Genomic DNA, 12,246 nt, shown 5'->3' on the forward strand with positions numbered 1-12,246 from the left:
TCGTCACTTCACTGTCTCTTCATTACTAGGCTGACACCTGTAAGCATCATTCTGATTTATTTTACATGGCATACATTTCCATGTCTTATAAACCTTGACTAGTTAATTTTCTCATAAATGATTTAAAATACAGAAGAATGGACACTAGTACAAGATGGCAAAACCCAGCTTTATCAGATCTTAATATCATGCCAGATCTTCATCAGACTATTTAAGTACAGATGTTAAATATTTCAGATGCAAAGAGGAGCTTCCTGTACACCCCTTGTCTCTCTTTTTCCTCCATATCCATAGCAGGAGTACTCACTACTGGGGGACCAGTGTTTATCACCGACATTATTATACTTTTGCCACAGATTTAGATAGCCATAAATATTATAGAATATTGCTTTGTAGATTTAAAAACTTTATATAAATGGTATCATACCTTATATATCCTTCTGAACTGGCTTTTACTCTCTCAGTATTATACTGTGAAATTAACACATTCTGATATATGCAGTTCCAATTTGTTCTTTTTTTTTCTTTAACTGCTGTAGAACATTAAGTGAATATACTTCAAAACATTTTTCAATTTTCCTCTTGAGAAAAATTTAGGTTGTTTCAATTCTTTTTTTTTTTTTTTTTTTTGCTATAATGAACTTCAATTACAACCTTGTACCTTTCTCCTCCCAAACATATGCAAGTGTTTCCCTTGAGTGTATATCTAGTGTCCAGGCTACCACAGCAAATTACTAAAAACTGGGTGGCTTAGAACAACAGATTTTTTCCTCTTACATTTATGCAGGGCAGAAGCCCCATATCAAGGTGTCAGTCACTTCCTCCAGAAGCTCTAGGGGAGATTTCGTTTCTTGCCTGTCCCATCTTCTGTTGACTGTTGGCACTCAGCCTGGGGATGCTTACTCCAATCTCTGCCTCTGTCCTTACGTGGCCATCTCCTCTGTGTCTCTCCTCTTCTGTCTGTGCCTCCTCTTCTTTTTTTTGAGAATTTAAAAAATTTTAATACTGTTCAAGTCAGTGTGCGTGATTCATTTCAGCTCCTTCCCTGCCAAACCTGGGGGCAGGGATTGCTTCAGCTTCTCTGCCTTCTCTTTGTCTGTGATGACCGAGGTGTAAAGGTATCTGCTGCATCAAACTTTAAACTTCATATTATCCTTATTTTTCTTTATCTTGACCGACTTGGCGTCCTTTCGCCTGGCTGTGAGCAGAAAGTCCTTGATTTCCTCAATTTTGCGAGGCATGGTGACAAGGCGCGGAGAGCGCGGCTGGAACTTTCCATCCAGGCCCGGGGTCCCCAGATATCGCCCGGCCGTGGATTACCACGGATTACCTCCCACTCCCCACATAGGGCCTGAGAGACCTGTGCCTTGTCTTCTTATAAGGACACTTGTCATTGGATTTTGGATCCATCTAGATAATCCAAGATCTCATTTTGAGATCCTTAACTTCACATGCAAAGACCCTTTTCCCAAATAAAGTCACATTCACAGATTCCAGGTAGACAAGTCTTTTGGGGGCCATCATTCCCAACCTCAGCACTGCTGAAATTTTGAACCAGATAATTCTTTGGGCATAAGGATAATCTGTGCTTTGTAGGAAGTTTAACAGTATCTCTAGCCTCTATGCGCTACATTGCAGTAGTAGCCCCTCCCTCCTCCCTTGCCTTTGCAACCCCAGATGTGACAGCTAAAAATGTCTCCAGACATTGCCAAATACCCCCTGGATAGGTGAACTACTCCTCTCCTTGTTGAGAAACACAGATTTAGGGGAAAGTTGCTGACTTACAGGATATGAGCTTTTAAAAACTTTACTAGATATTGTCAGTAGTTGTCCAAAGTCATTGCACCAATTTAAACTCTTAGCAGCAGTATATGACAGTTCCCATAGCTCTGCAACATTACTTGTACTTGGTAGTGTCAGACTTTTTCTTCTGTCAATTTCATGCTATCTCATTGTTGTTTTAATTTACATCTTCCTCATTTCCAGTGTGGCTGAGCATCTTTTTATTCATCTATTTTTTATTTGGGTTTCTTGGTCAATGAATTGCTTCTTCATACTTTTTTTTCTGTTATCATTTTCTTTTTGAGTTAAAGGAGCTCTTTATATATTCAGGAGACTAGTCCTTTTTCAGTTATGTCCAATGCTAATGGTTTCTCATTTGTACATTATCTTTTGTTTATAGTATCTTTTTTTGGTGACAAACTTCTAAATTATAGCATTATCAATTCCTTTTTATGGTTTGCACTCTTAGGGTCTCTTAATGTCTCTTTGAAGTGTAAGGAGGCAGTCATGCTGCTTGAGGAAGACTGTAAAGACTAATCATATCCGAAAAAATTTAGTACTGTGGGAGGTGTCATCACATGTTGGAAAGACACAGAACAGTGTGCAGACTGCAGTCCCAGCATGCCCTAGCCGCAACTCCAAAACTGTGTTTTGGAGAAATAACTCACCTGCTTTATCTTTCCAAGCACTTGTCTAAAGGGGAAGGAGATTTGAGTCTCTGCATGACCCTAGTCTATTTAAAAATTTTACACACTTGTGAGTTCTCTAAGAGATGCAACTTACATCTCAGCTGTAGGAATCATCTTAACAGTCTTCTAGACTATTGGTAAAATTACCTGGACTGTAACAAAGGGAAACACACAAAATGGGAAACATATACAGATTATACAAATGAACGATGAAATGTCAGCCTAAAGTGCACACTTTCTCTTTTACTTTCATGTATCTTGAGACAAAGGCTGAGAGTGAACCCAATTGATACCTTTTGTGATATCAAAAATATGTCAGATATAATGCACGTACATACTTTTTAGCACAAATATTTAAATTGTATTTTTTTCCCCTTATAATTAATTCTTACAATCACCAGTCCATGTTAACCTAGTGATAACCACTTGGGGGTGCTTCTGAAGAGTCTATATACCCTATCTTCAGGGACACTTCACTAAACTTGATTTCCATTTAATCGATACTGTGATTTTTCTTTTTAGCTAGATCTTGCCATGCATGATGTTGTCTTTGACCAACTTAGGAATCACCCCAGATCCTCACAAATATTACAAATACCTGAAAATGAATCTTGGACTTCTTTCACAGTTAAAAATCGTTCTTGTTCGGTAAATTCAGTTTAATATTTTCACTTACTACTCACAAAAGTTTCATTTTGTAGCCACCCCCACAAAAAAAAAAAAGGCTTTCACTCACCTTAGTCATAACTGTACTCATTATAGGCATTACTTTATATTCATTATAATATTATTTTAAGCTAATAATACTGTAACTATTAAAATTCAATGACTCTTAAACTGTTAAACATTTAGCTTATGTACTGGTTAAAGTGGGGAACTTTCATTTGCACAATCGTGGATGTGAACCGAGAGCCTCAGTTTTCTCATCGTCAGGAGTGCCATATGCCAATTTCTCTCTAGTTAGTTTGGGAGTTTGCCTTCATATCACATGAAACAGAGGTGACACTTCTGGCCTACTGCGTGACAGATGAACTTTCTGGAGATCATGGCACCTAATAGATCATTTAATGTGAGCAGCTCTGACACATGACCAAACTCCTTAAGCATTAGAGAAACTTCATGCAAGTCAATGCCATGTTGAAGTCTCCTGTCATTTCCAATGAGTGTCCACAACTGCCATTAGCAGCTTCGAGAATTGTTGCCAGTGATGCTGAGGAGAGAGGGTCAAGCCACTTTGCTGTAGAGTGGTCCAAATGTGTCTCAGGGGAAGACAATGATACCTAAGAGGAGAAATGAAGGGATGCCAAAAGAGCATTTTTCTTTCCTCTTGATCTTACAGTACAATTGTTAAACTTGTGTTCATACAATTGGCGATTCTAACTAGCAAATAAAATAAAATAAAATAGGATAGCTTACTGGTATTTGAAAAAAAGTACATTCAGTAAAACATTATTGAGTGAACGAACAGCAAGATGACTAGCAAATCATTGGTATGACTATGTATAGTAATAGACATCTTACTTATTGATTGTCATTTATTTATTTAAATTTTTATGTTATATTGGACTTTAGTTGATTAGCAATGTTGTGTTAGTTTCAGGTGTACAGCAGAGTGATTCAGGTGTACATATACCTATATCTATTCTCCTTCAAATTCTTTTCCCATTTGGGTTATTACAGAATAATGGGAGGGCGGAATCAAGATGGCATACTAGGAGGACGTGGAATTCGCGTCTCCTCACAACTAGGGCACGTATCAGCCACCGGTGGGGGACCATGAATACATAAGGAGAGGGGAAGAACCCCCAGCAACAGGGAAGGACGTGGGGTCTGGGGGGAGTGAAGGGTGGGGAGAAGTGGAGTTGGGACGGGACCTGCACCCCTGAGGGGTGGCTGGGGGAGGGGAGGAGTTCCTACACCCAGTGGGACTCAGCCATGGTTAGGGGTCCAGCGCCACAGGGGAGACTCTGGGGGAGGTGGTGGGGGAGGGGCACAAAGGAACGGAAGGGAATGCGGCCAGTACTTTCCCTGTCCACTTAGGCACCGGGGAGCCTGTTGGGCTCCCGGGCCTAATCCTCTGCCCTCCGAGCCTCCCTCCTGCAGTGCAGAACCCAAGCCCCGCCCCTACACCCCCACCCAGGGCCCTACCTCTACACTCGGAGACCCCCTCCAATGTGCTGGGCCTAAACCCCACCCACACACCCTCATTCAGAGCCCTACCTCCAAACTCCGGAACTCCACACTCCACAGGCCCTCCTTCTGACATGCTGCCTATCCCCTTCCATGCAGGTCCCAAGCAGAGGCCCTGCCCCACGCTTGAACGTCACCCTGCCTAGGCCCCGCCCCCAGGGTCTTTTCCACCTATGTGGGTCCTGAGCCTAGGCCCTCACCTGCCTAAGACCTGCCCCACCCTAAACCCTGCCCCTGCCTAAGTTCCGTCCCTGCCTAAACTCCGCCCCCATAACCAAGGCTTTTTTTCTTTTCTTTTTTCCTCTTTTAGATTGGGGTTCTGATTTACCTTGTTGATTCATTGTTGTTCATTCTTTTATATTTTTATTTTTCCTAATAAATCTTTTATTTTTCTAATTTTATTTTATTCTTTATACTTTGTTATTGTTCTCTCCTTCTGGCTTGTCCCCCCCACCCCACTTTTTTTTTTTTCTGTTGTAGTTTTATTTTATCTTGTTGCAGTTGTTTCAATTATACTTTTATTTTTCCTAATATATTTTTTATCTTTCTAATTTTATTTTGTTTTTTATTATTTGATATTGTACTGCTCCTTTTTTTCTTTCTTTCTTTTATTTTTATTTATTTATTTTTTTACCACACCACGAAGCTTGCGGGATCTTGGTTACCAGGCCAGAGGCCAGGCCCAGCTTCTGTGGTGGGAGCTCCAAATTCAAACCACTGGACTAACAGAGAACCTCAGACTCCAGGGCATATCAATCAGAGCGAGGCCTCCCGGAGGTCTTCATCTCAGCACCAAGACCCAGCTCTATCCAACTGCCTGCAAACTCCAGTAATGGACGTCTCAGGCCAAACAACCAGTAAGACAGGAATACAGCACCATCTATCAGAAAAAAAAAAAAAAAAAAAAGAAATGAAAAAAATATGTTAGAGACAAAGGAGCATGGTAAAAACCTACAAGACCAAATAAATGAAGACGAAACAGGCAACCTACCTGAAAAGGAATTCAGAATAGTGATAGTAAAGATGACCCAAAAGCTCAGAAACAGAATGGAGAAAATGCAAGAAACATTTAACAAGGATCTAGAAGAACTAAAGAGCAAATAAACAGTGATGAACAACACAATTACTGAAATTAAAAATACTCTCAAAGGAATCAGTAGCAGAAAAACTGAGACAGAAGAACGGATAAGTGAGCTGGAAGATAAAATGGTGGAAATAACTGCCAGGGAGCAGAATACGGAAAAAAGAATGAAAAGAATTGAGGACAGTCTCAGAGACCTCTGGGACAACATTAAACGCACCAACATTCAAATTATAGGGGTTCCAGAAGAAGAAGAAAAAAAGAAAGGGTCTGAGAAAATATTTGAAGAGATTATGGTCGAAAACTTCCCTAACGTGGGAAAGGAAATAGTCAAGCCCAGGAAGCACAGAGAGTACCATACAGGATAACCCCAAAGAGAAACATGCCGAGACACATATTAATCGAACTGTCAAAAATTAAATACAAAGAAAAAATATTAAAAGCAGCAAGGGAAAAACAACACATAACATACAAAAAAATCCCCAAAAGGTTAAGACCTGATTTTTCATAGAAACTCTGCAAGCCAAAACATATTTAAGGTGATGAAAAGGAAAAACCTACAACCAAGATTACTCTACCCAGCAAGGATCTCATTCAGATTCGAAGGAGAAATTAAAACCTTTACAGATAAACAAAAGTTAAGAGAATTCAGCACCACCAAACAAGCTTTACGATAAATGCTAAAGGAACTTGTCTAGGCAGGAAACACAAAAGAAGGAAAAGACCTACAAAAACAAACCCAAAGCAATTAAGAAAATGGTAATAGGAACATACATCTCAATAATTACCTTAAATTTAAATGGATTAAATGCTCCCACCAAAAGACATAGACTGGCTGAATGGTTACAAAAACAAGACCTGTACATAGGCTGTCTACAAGAGACCCACTTCAGACCTAGGGACACATACAGACTGAAAGTGAGGGGATGGTAAAAGTTATTCCATGCAAATGGAAATCAGAAGAAAGCTGGAGTAGCAATTCTCATATCAGACAAAATAGACTTTAAAATAAACACTATTACAAGAGACAAAGAAGGACACTGCATAATGATCAAGGGATCAATCCAAGAAGAAAATATAACAATTGTAAATATTTATGCACCCAAAATAGGAGCACCTCAAATACATATGGCAAATGCTAACAGCCATAAAAGGGGAAATCGACAGTAACACAATCATAGTAGGGGACTTTAACACCCCAATTTCACCAATGGACAGATTAACCAAAATGAAAATAAATAAGGAAACATAAGCTTCAAATGATACATTAAACAAGATGGACTTAATTGATATTTATAGGACATTCCATCCAAAAACAACAGAAAACATTTTCTTCTCAAATGCTCATGGAACATTCTCCAGGATAGACTATATCTTGGGTCACAGATCAAGCCTTGGTACATATAAGGTAATTGAAATAGTATCAAGTATCTTTTCTGACCACAACACTGTGAGACTAGATATCAATTACAGGAAAAAACTGTAAAAAATACAAACACATGGAGGCTAAACAATACGTTACTACATAACCAAGAGATCACTGAAGAAATCAAAGAGGAAATCAAAAACTACCGAGAAACAAATGACAATGAAAACACGACCCGAAACCTATGGGGTGCAGCAAAAGCAGTTCTAAGAGGGAAGTTTAGAGCAATACAATCCTACCTCAGGAAAGAAGAAACATCTCAAATAAACAACCTAACCTTACATCTAAAGCAATCAGAGAAAGGAGAACAAAATAAACCCAAAGATAGCAGAAGGAAAGAAATCATAAAGATCAGATCAGAAATAAATGAAAAAGAAATGAAGGAAACTATAGAAAAGATCAGTAAAACTAAAAACTTGTTCTTTGAGATGAAAAACAAAATAGATAAACCATTAGCCAGACTCATCAAGAAAAAAAGGGAGAAGACTCAACAGAATTAGAAATGAAAAAGGAGAAGTAACAACTGACACTGCAGAAATACAAAGGATCATGAGTGATTACTACAAGCAACTATATACCAATAAAATGGACATCCTGGAAGAAATGGACAAATTCTTAGAAAAGCACTACCTTCCAAGACAGAACCAGGAAGAAATAGAGAACATAAACATACAAACCAAAACACTGAAATTGAAACTGTGATTAAAAATCTTCCAACAAACAAAAGCCCAGGACCAGACGGCTTCACAGGGGAATTCTATCAAACATTTAGAGAAGAGGTAACACCTATCCTTCTCAAACTCTTCCAAAATATAGCAGAGGGAGGAACACTCACAAACTCATTCTACGGGGCCACCATCACCCTGGTTCCAAAACCAGACAAAGATGTCACAAAAAAGAAAACTACAGGCCAATATCTCTGATGATCATAGATGCAAAAATCCTCAACAAAATACTAGCAAACAGAATCCAACAGCACATTAAAAGGATCATACACCATGGTCAAGTGGGGTTTATCCTAGGAATGCAAGAATTCTTCAGTATACGCAAATCAATCAATGTGATACACCATATTAACAAATTGAAGGATAAAAACTATGTGGTAATCTCAACAGATGCAGGAAAAGCTTTTGACAAAATTCAACACCCATTTATGATAAAAACTCTCCAGAAAGTGGGCATAGAGGGAACCTACCCCAACATAATAAAGGCCATATATCATTCTCAGTGGTGAAAAACTGAAACCATTTCCGCTAAGATCAGGAACAAGACAAGTTTGCCCACTCTCACCACTATTATTCAATATAGTTTTGGAAGTTTAGCCACAGCCATCAGAAGGAAAAGAAGTAAAATGAATCCAAATCGGAAAAGAAGTAAAACTGTCACTGTTTGCAGATAACATGATACTATACATAGAGAATCCTAAAGTTGCTACCAGAAACCTGGTAGAGCTAACCGATGAATTTGGTAAAGTAGCAGGATACAAAATTAATGCACAGAAATCTCTTGCATTTCTATACACTAATGATGAAAAATCTGAAAGAGAAATTAAGGAAACACTCCCATTTACCATTGCAACAACAAAAATAAAATATCTAGGAATAAACCTACCTAAGGAGACAAAAGACCTATATGCAGAAAACTGTAAGACACTGATGAAAGAAATTAAAGATGATACAAACACATGGAGAGATATACCTTGTTCTTGGATTGAAAGAATCAACATTGTGAAAATGACTCTACTACCCAAAGCAATCTACAGATCAATGCAATCCCTATCAAACTATCAGTGGCATTTTTCAGAGAACTAGAACAAAGAATTGCACAATTTTTATGGGAACACAAAGACCCCGAATAGCCAAAGTAATCTTGAGAAAGAAAAACAGAGCTGGAGGAATCAGGCTCCCAGACTTCAGACTATACTACAAAGCTACAGTAATCAAGACAGTATTTTACTGGCACAAAAACAGAAATATAGATCAATGGAACAGGATAGAAAGCCCAGAGATAAACCCATGCATATATGGTCACCTTATCTTTGATAAAGGAGTCAAGAATATACAGTGGAGAAAACACAGCTTCTTCAATAAGTCGTGCTGGGAAAACTGGACAGCTACATGGAAAAGAATGAAATTAGAACACTCCCTATCACCAAACACAAAAATACACTCAAAATGGATTAAAGACCTAAATGTAAGGCCAGACACTACAAAACCCTTAGAGGAAAACATAGGCAGATGCTGTATGACATAAATCACAGCAAGATCCTTTTTGACTTACCTCCTAGAGAAGTGGAAATCAAAGCAAAAATAAACAAATGGGACCTAATGAAACTTCAAAGCTTTTGCACAGCAAAGGAAACCATAAACAAGACGAAAAGGCAACCCTCAGAATGGGACAAAATATTTGCAAATGAAGCAACTGGCAAAGGATTAATCTCCAAAATATACAAGCAGCTCATGCAGCTCAATATCAAAAAAACAAACAACCCAATCCAAAAATGGGCAGAAGACCTAAATAGACATTTCTCCAAAGAAGATATACAGATTGCCGACAAACACATGAAAGGTTGCTCAACATCACTAATCATTAGAGAAATGCAAATCAAAACTACAATGAGGTATCACCTCACACCAGTCAGAATGGCCATCATCAAAAAATCTACAAACAATAAATGCTGGAGAGGGTATGGAGAAAAGGGAACCTTCTTGCACTGTTGGTGGGAGTGTAAATTGTTACAGCCCCTATGGAGAACAGTATGGAGGTTCCTTAAAAAACTAAAAATAGAACTACCATATGACCCACCAATCCCACTGCTGGGCATATACCCTGAGAAAAACATAATTCAAAAAGAGTGATGTACCACAATGTTCACTGCATCTCTATTTACAATAACCAGGACATGGAATCAATCTAAGTGTCCCTCGACAGATGAATGGATAAAGAAGATGTGGCACATATATACAATGGAATATTACTCAGCCATAAAAAAACCCGAAATTGAGTTATTTGTGGTGAGGTGGATGGACCTAGAGACTGTCATATAGAGTGAAGTAAGTCAGAAAGCAAAAAACAAATACCGTATGCTAACACATATATATGGAATCTAAAAATAAACTGGTTCTGATGAACCTAGGGGCAGGACTGGAATAAAGACACAGATGTAGAGAATGGACTTGAGGACACAGGGAGGGGGAAGGGTAAGCTGGGACGAAGTGAGAGAGTAACATTGACATATATACAGTTCCAAATGTAAAATAGCTAGCTAGTGGGAAGCAGCTGCATAGCACAGGGAGATCAGCTCCGTGCTTTGCTACCACCTAGAAGGGTGGGATAAGGAGGGTGGGATGGAGAGGCAAGAGGGAGGGGATATGGGGATCTATGTATACATATAGCTGATTCACCTTGTTATACAGCAGAATCTAATACAACATTGTAAAGCAATTATACTCCAATAAAGATGTTTAAAAAAAGAATATTGAGCAGAATTCCCTGTGCTATACAGTAGGTCCTTGTTGTTTATCTATTTTAAACATGTAGTGTGTACATGTCAATCCCAAACTCCCAATCTGTCTCTCCCCTGCACCTTTCCTCTTTGGTAACCATAAGTTTTTTTTCTAAGTCTGTGAGTCTGTTTCTGTTTTGTAAGTAAGTTCATTTGCATCATTTTTTTAAAAAATTCCACATACAATTGTCATTTATTTACCCATTTAACAAATAGTTATTGAGTGCCGACATTGTGCCTAATCCTGAGCTAGGCACTAGGGATTCAGTGATGAGCACAGATACTGTCCTGCTTTCATTGGACAATCAAATGGGGAAGAGAACTATTTTTTTTGTTTTGTTTTATTTTGTTTTTGTTTCTTGTGGTACGCAGGCCTCTCACTGTTGTGGCCTCTCCCGTTGCGGAGCACAGGCTCCGGACGCGCAGGCTCAGCGGCCATGGCTCACGGGCCCAGCCGCTCCGCGGCATGTGGGATCTTCCCGGACCGGGGCACGAACCCGTGTCCCCTGCATCAGCAGGCGGACTCTCAACCACTGCGCCACCAGGGAAGCCCGGAAGAGAACTATTGATTAAATAATCTCACAGAGAAATTTAAAACTGCAACTATTTTTTTTATCATTGTTTTTTAAGATTTTTTTTTTGATGTGGACTAATTTTAAAGTCTTTATTGAATTTGTTACCATCCTGCTTCTTTTTTGTGGGGTTTTTTTGTTTTGTTTTTTTTTGGCTGCGAGGCATGTGGGATCTTAGCTCCCTGATCAGGGATCGAACCCGCACCTGCTTCATTGGAAGGCAAAGTCTTAACCACTGGATCACCAGGGAAGTCCCCCAAACTGCAATTATGTTAAGTGTTACAAAAGAGAGAGGCATGGTGTTTTAAGGATTGAGCAAGGGACGTCAGGGAAGGCTGCCCTGAGGAGGTGTGATAGTTAAGTTTTGAGTCAAATACAGCAAGAGAGAAATGGAAGAAATATTCCTGGAAGAGAGCAGTGTGTGCCAAGGTCCTGTGAGGTGCGAGAGGTGGGTACATCTCATTCTGGGAGAAAAGCAGTGTGTTCTGTTCCCCTGTGAAGCTGGAGAGAGATACGGGGCTAGGCTTGGAAGAGCCTTCTGTGCCATATTCCAGGGATTTGTTTTTACACCTAGAAAAACAGGAAGCCATTACAGAATTTGAGCAGAAGGATGACTTGATCAGATTTGAGTTCCAAAAAGATAATTCTGCCATATGAGGAATGGGGGTTGGAAGGGGTCAAAGCTAGCTAACTAGTAAGGGTAGACTAGTTAGGATGGTCTTCCAGTAGTTCAGATGAGCTAAAGGTCTCTTGAATGACAGTAGTTGGGGAGAGGGATGGAGATGGTAAGACGTAGATGAATTCATGTGATAATTAGAAGGTAAAAGGACTTGGTACTAGATTGAAAATGGAGGTAAAGAAAAAGGAAATGTTAAGGATGACCAACACCCAAGTTTCTAGTAACTGAATGGCTGATGATGCCATTCACTGAACCTGAGAACGCTGGCAAAGGACCATATTCAGGGAGGAAGGTCATGAGTTTGTTTTGGGTCTGGAGTTTT

The 12,246-nt window shown here is 39.3% G+C and overlaps 1 pseudogene; it reads right to left on the bottom strand.

Annotated features, from left to right (window-relative positions):
* Positions 1–1,028: 1,028 nt before the first annotated feature.
* On the bottom strand, positions 1,029–1,241 carry LOC115840734 (large ribosomal subunit protein eL38 pseudogene; annotated as a pseudogene).
* Positions 1,242–12,246: the final 11,005 nt, after the last annotated feature.

The sequence above is a fragment of the Globicephala melas genome, chromosome 3 (genome assembly GCF_963455315.2).
Source record: "Globicephala melas chromosome 3, mGloMel1.2, whole genome shotgun sequence".
Taxonomy (NCBI): Eukaryota; Metazoa; Chordata; class Mammalia; order Artiodactyla; family Delphinidae; genus Globicephala; species Globicephala melas.